Source organism: Pleurodeles waltl, chromosome 2_2 (assembly GCF_031143425.1).
Source record: "Pleurodeles waltl isolate 20211129_DDA chromosome 2_2, aPleWal1.hap1.20221129, whole genome shotgun sequence".
NCBI lineage: Eukaryota > Metazoa > Chordata > Amphibia > Caudata > Salamandridae > Pleurodeles > Pleurodeles waltl.
The window spans coordinates 723,589,808-723,603,093 of record NC_090439.1 but is presented as its reverse complement, the minus strand read 5'-3'; positions in this window follow the sequence as shown (position 1 = coordinate 723,603,093).

The window sequence follows — 13,286 nt, the reverse complement described above, 5'->3', positions numbered from 1 at the left end:
ACATTCTTTGTTAAGTATAATCGGGCTTTCTATGAGATACCCGTTTCAATTCTTAGTGCGTCTGCTGTCCGTTTTCTGTGTTCATTACCCTTGCATGGGTTCGGGGAACCCGGAAGTGTATTTACTTCCGGGTTCGGATACGCGCGAGGAGCGCACTCGCTATGCGTCCATACTTGGAGACGCAGCTTGCCATAATATCAGAAGTTATTGAGCTACGGGGTGATTTTTTTGATGGAATTGTTTCTATTCAAGTTGAGATCATTAGGTTACTGTTTAGCCTACACGAAGCTGTTATTCTTAGTGACAAAGGTTGTAACCTTGTTTAATGTGGTAATTAAACTAATTACTGCCTAACCATAATAGCAGGACCTCGGTGAATCTCCTACTGGTTTTTCTTATTCTTGTTAGGGCATATAATACCCATGCATTACATATTCATTTATCATAATGATGGCATGCTGAAATGTATTTATTCTTTATTATTTTTTTTGACAGTGGATTAGATTTTGCATTGGAGTACTATTGATGTTGTGAAGCACAGTTGGATTTGAGTAGATTATATCACCAACTGTTTTTTTGAATAGAGATTAACAAATAAGGTATTTTGATATTATATTATTTGGATTGGTGACACTTTTTTGCATTTTTGGGTGGCATGCAGCTATCTGTTAGGCTTTCAATGAGGATGGTGTTTCACTTATATAGAGCATGTTGGAGGCTATTATTGACATATTGGTTATTAGTTTTTATTGAAGACTTTTTATAGATGTGGATTTTGATTCACTCTTTTCTTACTTATTCCAGGTGGATTTATTATTAAGATTTCACCTCCCTTGGGCTATAATTTACACTTACTATTGATTTGACGATTGAGCATTTTAGTTTTAACTCAATTATTGTATTCTATTTTATTCTATGATTTCTAGCCCTGAAGAAGTCGTAAGGGATATAAATATTTTCCAAGACGAAACACCATAGCCATGTAGGCCATGTCCCAGGAACTGCATCAGTAGAGCCCAAAAACGCGGCATAGTGCAGGGGGCTGCTGTGTCTGTATTGTCCGCCAACGGTAGCGGTAAGCCACGCACTCAACCTGTCTTTCTTCTGTCGCCCCCCCCCCTTTTTGTGCTGTCCCTGTTCTTTTGTGCATCAGCATCATCAGGCGAAGGTACAGTGGCACCGGAGCAAGAGGGAGCTGCATCCCACATGGCCATGGAGGGCCACACCACGGACTCTGAATACACCAGTGGGACGGAGGGCGAAGGGAGCTTCACGGCGGTCACAGGATCAGCAACCAGCGACACGGACTCGTCCTCTGATGGGAGCTCCCTTGTGGTGGCTGCAAAATCTGTGCCCCCCCACTTCTACAGATACAGCCGCCACCCCCCCTACCAGCACCGCCCTCCCAGCAGCCCCTCAGCCTTCGCCCCATGCCCGCTCACCCAGGAGGGTGGGCATCACCTTCGCCCCAGGCACCTCAGCCCCTAACCCTGTCACCTCTGCTGCCCTTAGTGAGGAGGCCATTGACGTCCTCAGGTCACTCACTGTTGGGCAGTCTACCATTGTGAATGCCATTCAGGGTGTAGAAAGGGAGTTGCAATACACTAATGCATTCCTGGAGGGCATTCATTCCGGTCAGGCTGCCCATCATCGAACCCTGCAATCTCTGGCCTCAGCACTGATGGCAGCCATTGTCCCTGTCTCTAGCCTCCCCCCTCCAACTTCCTCCACCCAGACCCAATCCCCTGTACCTCTGCCTATCCTAAGCACACCATCAGACCAGCCTGCACACACGTCAACACACAAGGGAAGCTCAGGCAAACATAAGCACCACACATCCCACAGGCACTCACACAAGCATCACCCACATACAGACACAGCAACATCCACTGCCTCCACTGAGTCCCCTCCTCGTCATCTCCCTCCTCCCTCCCAGTGTCGTCTACACTCTCACCTGCATGCACTACCACTACAGCCACTAGGACCCGCACCAGCACACCCACCAACACACCCCGCTCACCTGCACTCACCACCCCCACTACCATTTACACGTCCCCTGTGTCCTCTCCCACTGTGTCTGTGACGCCCCCTCCCAAAGTACACAAACGCGGGCACACACACACCCAACATCCATCCACCTCACGACAGCCTCCAGCACAAGCACCTGTACCCAAATCATCAAAAGTTACACCTCCTACAACCACCTCTTCTTCCTCCACTCCCAGACCCCCTCCAGCTACCCGTACCAGTGTTCCTAAGAAACTTTTCCTGAGCAACGTTGACCTCTTTCCCTCCACCCCCCCTCCAATTCATAGGTCCCGTACTAGCACCTCAGCCAAAAAATCTCCGGTACCAGTGGTGCCTGTTAGAGGTATGTGGAGTGCATTGGGCACCAGGGCAGCCAGTGTGACACGGAGCCAAAGCACAGCCAGTCCCCCCCCTGTGAAGCACCAGAAGTTGGACAGTGCCCGACAGGATAGGGGGAAGACTCCAGCTGGCAAAGCCGCTCACAATGGTCCCGGGGGGAGTGTTGACTCAGCTGTGACTCCTCCCAAGGTGGGGAAGGGGCAGAAGAAAGCGCCAAAGTCTGGGAAGAGCAGCACGACGGAGAAGGCCGCCATCATCCCCGCTGCCCAGGAGACCACCGCCAGCCCGATTGTCACTGGCCAGGAGACCACCGCCAGAGTCAGTGCCCAGGAGGGCAGTCCCATCGTCAGTGGCCAGGAGGCCACCGCCAGAGTCAGTGCCCAGGAGGACAGTCCCATCGTCACTGGTCAGGAGACCACCGTCAGAGTCAGTGCCCAGGAGGGCAGTCCCATCGTCACTGGTCAGGAGACCACTGCCAGAGTCAGTGCCCAGGAGGGCCCCAGCAGCCACAGCCCCGCTGGGCAATGAGGGACCGCCATGGCAAACACCGCTGCACAGGTCAGAGACAGCAAAGTCAAGCACCACTGAACAGGGCAAGCTCTGCTGAACAGGACAAAGACTCCATGGCAAGCACCGCTGAACAGGTCAGAAACTGCAAAGTCAAGCACCGCTGAACAGGGCAAAGACCGCCGTGGCAAGCACCGCTGAACAGGGCAAAGACTGCTGAACAGGGCATAGACCGCCATGGCAAGCACCGCTGAACAGGTCAGAAACTGCAAAGTCAAGCACCGCTGAACAGGGCAAAGAACGCCATGACAAGCACCGCAGAACAGGGCAAGCACCGCCAACTCAAGCACCGCTAGCCCATGTGCGGCAGGGGCAGTGACGGAACTGGGACCGTCACGGGGAGAGTGATGCACTCTGGGCACCAGTCCCCCTCCAGAACCAGTGGAAAATAGCATCCACTACCTTCGTCCTTAACAGGATGAAGCACTCTGGGCACCAGTCCCCCTCCAGAACCAGTGGAGACTGTCATCCACTTGAGAGACTGTGGCTTTGCACTCCCCAGGATGGTACAGTGGGCAACCTACCTACTGTAGAGACTTGAGAGACTGTGGCTTTGCACTCCCCAGGATTGAACAGTGGGCAACCCACCCACTGTAGAGACTTGAGAGACTGTGGCTTTGCACTCCCCAGGATGGTACAGTGGGCAAACCACCCACTGTAGAGACTTGAGAGACTGTGGCTTTGCACTCCCCAGGATGGTACAGTGGGCAAACCACCCACTGTAGAGACTTGAGAGACTGTGGCTTTGCACACCCCAGGATACATCAATGGGCATGGAGCCCCCTCGTGGATCTGGCGTGGTGCTGTCATCCGGCTGAGGTGCTCTGCCTTCCCTTCCCCCTGAGGTGCCTGTTGTATTTCGATCTGATGCCTCTGCAGTGTTCTCTCCGTTTTGCTCAGGTATCGTGTGTGGGCCTCGCCCATGCATTTTGGGCCCAGTGGTCCATGGACATTGAATGGTGCATACCTGCACTACTAATCGTGATGTATATTTTGTTGAATGTGCATATATATATATCTGTATATATTAGCTTACTGTATTTTGATACATTACAATGGTTGCACTCATTTCCTTTTGTCTTTGCATTCTTCCGGGGGGTTTTGGGGTTGTTACTGTAATGTTTGGATATGCATTGGTGTGTGTGTTGGAGTGGGTGAGGGTCAGGGTGGGGGTGGGGGTGTTGTGTGTGTGTGTCCCTGACTTTTGCCTCCCCCCTCCCCTATGTCGTAGGTGCAGTACTCACCGTTGTGTTCGGCGGCGGCGTTGATGATGATCGTACAGGAGCAGGAAGACTATCGCAGGGGGTATTTGGAGTTCCGGCTCCATGGTGCCCTCCTTCCTCATGGAGTGTGTAGAGGTGAGCGTTTTCCCATTGAAATGGCTGTTTCCTCCGTGTTTTTATCCACGGTGAATCAGCCCTGGAAAAGGTGGAGGATTGGTAGGTTGTGATACTGTGGGCGGTACTTTGTCTCCCGCCTGTCTGTTGGCGGTGACCGCCGTGCTGATTGTCTGTACCGCCGTGGCGGTCGGAGTGTTAAAGTGGCTGTCTTTGTTGGCGGTTTCCGCCACGGTCATAATTCCCTTTTTTTTTCGCCGGCCTGTTTGCGGTCTTACCGCCGCTTTAACACCGTCCGCCAGGGTTGTAATGACCCCCTATGTTTCTATAGCAGCCTTTCGTTAACGTACACTATAAGTGCAGGCCGGTTCATAGGATAACATAGGACTTAAGCCCCGGTTGCTCAGGGCTCCTAGCTCCATATTGGCACCACCTAGATATGTTGAGTTTTGTCTCAAACAAGTTGCCTTCTCTTTGCCAACACGAATGTCAAGGAACAGATGGCTTACACCCAGGTGGTGCATGAGAGGTTCTCCACCTGTTTGCCACCTTCCTTTGTGTTCTGGCCAATCAGCCCACGCTTTTTCCCATGCTTGCTGCCCTCCTGTCAGGCAGCCTGGGCAGTACCAGGAGTCAGAAACAAAAGGCTGAGGCAAGAAAGAGGTAACACTTCCTATAACACGTTCTACTTCTCAGCCGGGCTAGTGAATAGAGCCATCAGGGTGGTGAGCTTCAAAGGCTTCACCACCCCTGACTGCCATCAGTGCTGCACTCTAGCGAGGAACCAGTCCTCCCCTTGCCCCCAGGCACATTTGCTCATGAACAGGTGGGAAATTAGGCATGCAAGACTGTGTAAGACTGGGCTGACCACACCTTTAGGGTGATCAGCCCAATTTGTGCAGTAAAATTAGACTTTTGCCATCTTGCGAGTGACAAAATAGAGGGTTCTGGGTAGCTAAAGGTGACCTGTCCCACTAGATGTGGTCACCTTAGGGGCGGATAAGTTGTAGTAGTTATTTGCCCATTGACCATTAGTCTCCACACCCCTAACTCCCTTTTATCCAGGATTTAAGGAACACGCCTGACACCAGATCTGAGGCCGGACACCAGAACCTCAGATCTGACCAAACAACATCAAAGAAGGATCATCAGAAGCTTTTTATCACCGACAAGCAGACTCTGTCCACTGCTCCAAAGCAAAATAGGGAAACTCTGTCCCCGAGGCAACTAGCTGTAACTCATCACTCCCAACCAGAGGGACACCTGTGGAAACCCAACGTACCTTCAGTCTCCCCTGGACTGGTGGCACCTGACCCCTGCAAACAGCAGGTAAAAATTACCGCAGGATCCGAAGTTACATCGGCCACTGGGCCCGCTGTGGGATCATCAAGAACCAGGTGTTCCAGTGTCTTCTGGAGGTCATAGTCCAACCTGCCTCCAAGTTTCAGGCTGCTACTTCACTCCCTCAGATACCAGTAACTTCCCAAAGGATTCCTGCACCTTTACCTCTGAAAAGGTTTGTTGGTTGCAGCTTGGTAACTATCCCCCTCACTCGATGTTGTAGGTGCAAGACACCGCGGCCAACCTGCATCTGACATTTTCAGCCCAGCCCCATCTGAGATTCTCAATCTCCTTGTCATCATTGTCGTGCCAGTGGCAAATCAGCACCAGCGCGAGCCCCATCCAGCACAACAGACAGCCAGGACAGCTCTACAATCAGCCTCCCCGGATGAGGTAGAAGTGAACTGACTGCTGTGGTCTGGTCCAGGGCTCCCACCACCTTAACCCTGCAGGGAATTCCCGGCAGCTCGACCTCCAAGTGGTCGTTTGTCACCATTGGCATCCATGCCATTGACTTCAAAGAGATTCCCAATCAACACCATTGACAGCCAGAATAACTCTCTACCTGGATGCCATGGGCCAGGGAAAACTGGCTGTTGTGACCTGGTTCAGGGACTGCACTAGCTTAACCCCCTGTCGTAGTTTGGACTCTTGCCCTGGGCAAGACTGCTGGTTTGGGGATGACAGTACTTCTGTAGGTGACTATGCCTGTCCTACAACAAATCGCCACTGTAGCCCCAACCCTTATGGCTCACTAGCAGTACATCACCAACAACCCAAACAGTCGAAGGTGATTTGTGGCAGCCTTTACGCATGGACTCAGAAGTATGAAATCTCAGGGAATGTCCTGGTTAAACGGAGATTACCCCTTTCTCACAGATATATTATATCTCAACCAAACACAGGCAATAACAAAGATGCAGTAATGTTTCAATAGTTTTTATTCAACATAACGCGGTAAATCATATTGGCTGCAATGATTGGGATAATGAACAGTACAAGAGATAAAATTGTAAAGATGAGGGTCATGATTATGAAGACCCCCACCATCTTGTAATAGCATAGGAAGACATGAATTGTGTCATATGTCCGTGTACCCTATCATAATAGGCCTAACCTTCTACCTAGAGGATAGCTGGGTATGTTAAACCTAATCTGCCAATGCCATATCCCTGGAAGGAGCCCCCAACCCTGGTTACCTTGAATCAGGTCTCTAGCTCAGACTTCGGCAGAACACGAAGTCCGGGTCAGCGTCAAGGCGACGTACAGCATTGATAGCGGCAATGGTATCTGGTCGGAATCCCTCTGCTTATCTGTCTAAATTGTGATGTATTTATACAGATCTACTTGGACCCCTGACGTAGGTTGTTCCAAAACAATAGATAACCCCTCATGCTTGGGACAGTAATTTCTAATGTGAGCCCATATAGTTTGTTTGTCTTTGTTGTATGAGTTGATGCCTTAGCGAGGTGACACTGATAACATAACTCTAAACAAAAGGGGCCAACTATAAACATGGCAGCCTTTTTAAAAGATTTATTTAAATAAATGGTCTAAGACAGAGCAAGCTAAGTAGGCTAAAAGTCAATAGGTGATGGGGGCATGAGTCTGCAAGTAAAAGCTAAGATAACTCCCGTTATCCCATTAAAACAAACTAGGATTCACTACACCCTCCCCATTGCCGTTACAAGTATGCCGCCAGTACTGGCTGCCACCAAAGGTGTGGTAATCCAAAGAGTTAAAAAAAGCTGCTCTACACTAAAAGCAAAGCATAAAACCCAACGTTAAAAACATAGTTAAAAAATCAAGGGGCATATTTGTACTCCGTCTGCGCCGAATGTGCGTAAAAAATGTTGACGCACATTCAGCGCAAAACTTGCCCCATATTTAACTTTGGCGCCCGAGCCCACGGACGTCAAAATCCCGCCGTGTGTGTAATTTTCTGGATGCGGGAAACCACCTTGCGTTAATCATATGCAGGGTAGGCGTTCCCGTCCAAAAAATGACTTAAACAGCCGTGCGCGTATTTATGCTTTCGGGCAAAAATGCCGCATGGCCGGGAGGCGGAGTCGGCAAATGACACACCGCCCGATTTGCGTAAAACATTAACGCCTGGGCCAGGGCAGGTGTTAAAATGGGGCAAGCACACCTGTATTTAATCAGAACACACAGAAGCAACAGCAGAGCTGCAAAAGGGAGACATGGAGGTGCTTCTCATCCACCGTGCACGCAGACGCAGAGCCCAGCAACAACAGCAGCTACAACAACACCAGCAGGGACCCCAAACGCAGAGCAGAAGGCAGGAAAGGATATTCCGGACCAGAACAACCCTTCAGGGCCTCAGGGAACATGATATCATCCAGAGGAAAAGGTTGAACTGGCAGGCCATTCAGCAGCTGCTGCGCAACATAGAGCCACAGTTGGCACTCACCTTGCTGACACCCAGCACCATCCCAACAGAAACCAAGCTGCTAGCTGTACTTCACATGTTGGCTAGTGGCTCCTTTCAATGCACTGGTGCCCTGATTGCCGGAATATCACAGCCATCATTCTCTGCCTTCTTGCCCAAAGTACTGGATGCCATCATCGGACTCACACCCGCCACATCTGTTTCCCAAACACACTGCAGAAGCAGCAGGAGACAAAACAGGGGTTTTACCTCATTAATGGATTCCCACACGTCCTTGGTGCCATCGACTGCACACATGTACGCCTTCTGCCACCTGCTGCAAGTGAACACCTCTACCGCAACAGGAAGCACACACACTCCATCAATGTGCAGGCCATTGTGGATCACCAAGGATTGATCACCAACATCGTGGCAAAGTATCCTGGGAGTGTACATGACTCATTCATCTTCCGTCACTTCACCATCAATTAACACTTCCAGGATGGACGAAATGACAATGGACTACTTGTTGGTAAGTACAGAAACCTACATATATACCCACTGCACAGTAACCCTCTAGGACACACAACACATACACCATGAAAGCAACATGTCGAAAGGAACACACAGAGGTTGTGACATCACTAGCCATGTTTGATAGGTCTGCATTGAACCTGTCACACATCTGAAATTAGTGTACAGTCAAATGTTAAGACGTCAATGATCACAACGTATGGAGAGGTTTGGCTAATTGTCACCTTGCAAAATTTAAGCGTATCACTGATGTTTACATTAATCCATTGCATATGTCTAAAGGTATGGGATGTACAGGGTACATAGATGCTAATGTGTTACCACCACTGTCAAAATGAATCTGTGTATGGAACTATCACCTTACCCCCAGTGAAGACACAGGGACACCTGTATCACAAGTCACAATGCTAGGCAGTGCACACTGTACTGCAAATATACAAACATACTGCTGACAACCGGTCAGCAGGCAAACACTCGTTCAGCCAAGGAAACAACACAATGCAGATGGTACATCTTACAAGCCTAGGAATGAACACAATAACACAAAAGAGTCACAGACAACACAAGACAACTACTGCCATGCAAGGTGATATTAATGGGGCAAGCTACATCAACATGATCCCATTCATTTTCTTTTTCAACTGATCAGGGGTATGGGATCCAGCGATGGATTATGACACCATTTGGCAACCCAAGCACTGCAGCAGAGCGTGCCTACAATGAGGCACATAGGAGGACACGCACCATAGTGGAGAGGACCTTCGGCATCCTCAAGTCAAAATTCAAGTGCCTTGACATCACTGGTGGCAGCCTCCTATATTCACCAGAAATGTTCTGTATGATCATTCTAACATGTGCCATCCTGCACAACATTTGCATACAAAGGAACATTCCCCTCTTAGAACCAGAGCCACTAATGCCTCAAGAGGAGGAAGAGGAGGATGCTGGCGTGCAACATGAGTGGGAACAACTAAACACAGCTGCTGGATTGCTTAAGTGCCAACATATTGTGAACAATTTTTTTTAAAACAATTCACCATCCCCACTGTATTAACTAATGTAAATAAACACCAATAATAATCACCAGATCATGGTATGGCTAATCATTTGTGTTCACCTTTATATCTAACTATCAGATTAAGAGTGTAGCCTCATGGAGCATTGCTGATATACCGATCATGACACAGACATTTCCTGAGCAATTGTGATGCGTATTATACAACAGTCACATACTTACACACTGTAAATGACATATATCCTGTACATTTCACCTTTGAAGGGCAATAGCAGAGGACCACACCTATTTCACACATACATGTTGGCAACATGGTTCATCTCAGCACATGGCACACAACTAAGACACCATCAGTCTATAAGGGAAAAAAATGCCTCATACATGAGGCAGTGGATGTGCTATTGCACTGGTAACAGGAATGAATGTCCAGACCCTTGACAGCAGTAAGTCGTACAGCACCTATCTTTGCAAGGACAATCTGTGACTGGAGTTCCCTAGAAGCAGAACATAGACAGCACAAGTGCCATACCTATGACAAGCATTGCGCACATGACATTCCATGTACATGTCAGCCCATTTCCTAACACCTGGCACACCCATGCTCCTGGTCTCAACCCACCTGTCTGAAGAGGTCCCTGGAATAGTAATATGTGTACCCTGATATTCCCTCCTCTACACACACTGACTAACAATAGTAATCCAGTGTGCTACACCCTTTCCTATGGTATGCCTTTGTCATAGTACATCTGACTGCATGGACGTCAGGTCAATTAATACACTGGCTTGTAGTTTCTAAGCCTTGTTATCACCTGTAGATTGCTTCCCATGTGAAAGGTACTGTTGGCCATTTGAACTCGAATTTCACCTACAGGACTTGTGAGAAACTGATGCAGCACACACCTGTGAGCACCTCCATGCACACCACCCATGCACTGCCCCTGCAGATGCTTGGAACAGCATAGAAGTTGCCATTTTGTCAAATACGCTGTTATGCATTGCTAGTAATTAAGCCGTGTAACACAGCCCTTGGTTTTATGTGTCACCTTCAAAAACACAGGACAAGCACAGTTTCCCATGTCAACTGTCTTGTTCTTCCTCCGACCAGTCTTAGTCTGACCACTGAGTATGTACCTTGTGAAATTGCTGGATCCTGATTGACCCTGCATCCTGTCAGCCTGACTGGCACCTGTCTGTGCGTTGCCCTAAAGGTTCCTTGTGGCTACATATGTACCACACTTGCGTTACCAAACCTCACATTCCTCAGGGGGTATTTTGTCATGTGCTTCCTCAATGCATACCCAAATACATTGTATAGCATCATCTGCTTTTTATTTGTACCATATTAGTAAAATTGTCTTTGAATACCAAAATCATGGCCTATCCCTTGTCTGGGTCTCAAGTATGCATGAACGACAAAGTGAGACAGTGTACCATGGCTGTATGCAGGGATTGGGTATCGTGCCTCCAGCAGAACCAGCTACCTCTGATAATTTGCATGAAAAGTCCACACATGTTAGGACCCTGACAGTTCACACACTGAATCACATTGCTCACAACATATTGATGGGCTGTGCGTGCTGAATAGCTGCAAGATTAATCAACACAGAAGCTATGATGTTCCCAGATGCAGTGGGAACTTTACAGCCCAACCTGTGTACAAATGTTGTGATGACACCTGCCGGAACATGACTCCTGAGATATGATCCCACTCAGCACACCAAGGTTGCCCTGTTGACAGACTCATAACACATTTGCAGTGACAGAGTGGGACCATCCCCATGTAGGTTCCTATGTCCTCATCGACTTTACTTCCATTGATCTCCGAAGGATACTCAGTAGATACAGGAATAGCTGCCACTGACTCATGATGAGACCTGGACGTAACTGTGACAACATAGACCCCTAAAAATATACAGGATCAACATTAGACCACACACATGAACCAGTCACCTCTGTGCAATTGAGCACTGGAAATATGTGGCCACATGCTGCCTCGTCTGCTGGTCCACCACTGCCACTGGAGAGTTGTGGCTCAGTCATATGACCACAACTGTGGTGTGATATAACAGTTGGGGATCACCTTTGGCTGTCTGTGCCAATAACATGGTACCCACTTAGTCTGTACATGTGCCAGACTCACAGTGGGTTCACCAACAAGTGCCTATGAAGCAGTTTCCAAATTTCTAGGACATGGGATGGGCAACTTTTGGACCAAGCGTCTGCCATCTATCCGGTGCATGCTTTGTCATTTGTGGTGTCTACGTTACCCAAAATCTTGGAAGTGCACACAACAGATGTTGCTACATGTATGACTAACACATGTCCTCTCTCATTTCCACACGTACTTGCATCTAAGTTTTGGACACATTGACTCACAGTCATACAAGCATATTTTCAATAATGCATCTGCAATGATGCACACACACTGGGTTGACAACTACATTAGTAGCCAATGCACACACATTGAGCCATAGGCATTGAGGTATTGTACTTATGTGCGTCACCTTGCTATCCTCTCCTGATGCCAAACATGCCCAATTTGTGCAATACATATATGTAGGACACACATATGGCCATCTAGTGTGTCAGCCAAGCGTGAGAATCCTGTTAAGGAAGTAGCGGATCATGGTCCGCAGCAGTATGATGTCTCACATGTGACCATACACTGTCAACACCAAAGTGGGTGCAATCAGCCTATCTCAGTTGTGTCACAAATGGAACATTACATTACACTGGCTAAATTACCCAAACCCAGTTACTGCCCTGAAATGTTGACGGATACGCCTCAAAAAATGACACACAAGCGTCAACAAATGACGCTTATGCCCTCAAAATTGGTTAAGTGTTAGACTATTTCCAAATATATGGATGCAGCCTAATTTTTACTCCTGTGCGTCGAAAAAAATGACGCACATACTGTATGAGTCAAAAAGTATGACGCATAATGATAAAAAACAGTGGCCATTTAATGCAGGAAGTGATGTAATAGGATATCCTGTTTACAGATTATGTACAGTGGGGGTACTTTCACTTTCAGTTTGCAGTCTGTGATTCTTCTAGACTGTGTGGCAGTGTTCTGAGTTCTGTCCAGCGAAATTAGCTTTTGTCTCCTGTGTGCTCCATTACTTGTGATTTCAAATTGTTGTTGTATACTGTCTGAGTGTTTATTGTGTACTATTGTCCAGTATTGCATTGTCTTTGTTGTTTGTGGGAGTCTGTTGTGGGTAGTGTTAGTTTGGGGATAGTTGGGCTCTTTCAGTTGTTAAGTTTACTTTTTTCTTATTCTACTTTCCTTTGTTCTTCTTTATCCCCTATTCCCCTTTTTCGGTGATAAGATGTTGGATAGGCCACGTCTTGGCAAAATGGGGAAGAGGAGCTTGGGGGGTTCATATGGCTGGTGTGCCATTTCCTCCCACTTATGATTGAGGCAGGGGGGCGGTGATACAGGGGTATCACACCGAGGCACGGAGAATCTGGTGGGGAAAGGTCCTGCATCACTTGCAACGTGTGTATCTGAGCAAGAGGAATGACCACCAGCTGAAGCACCGCTGGGATGACCTCATCTCAACGGAGCAAGATCTGCTGGACCACCTGGGAATTGTGATTGGTGGCCCTGTTGGTGAGTACAAATCATGTAAATGTGCATGATTTAAAGCTCTGTACTGACATCAGATGATTTGTACAATGTCTGACGGCTATGTTGTTGAGGGTGTGGAATGCTTTGGAAACATACAGG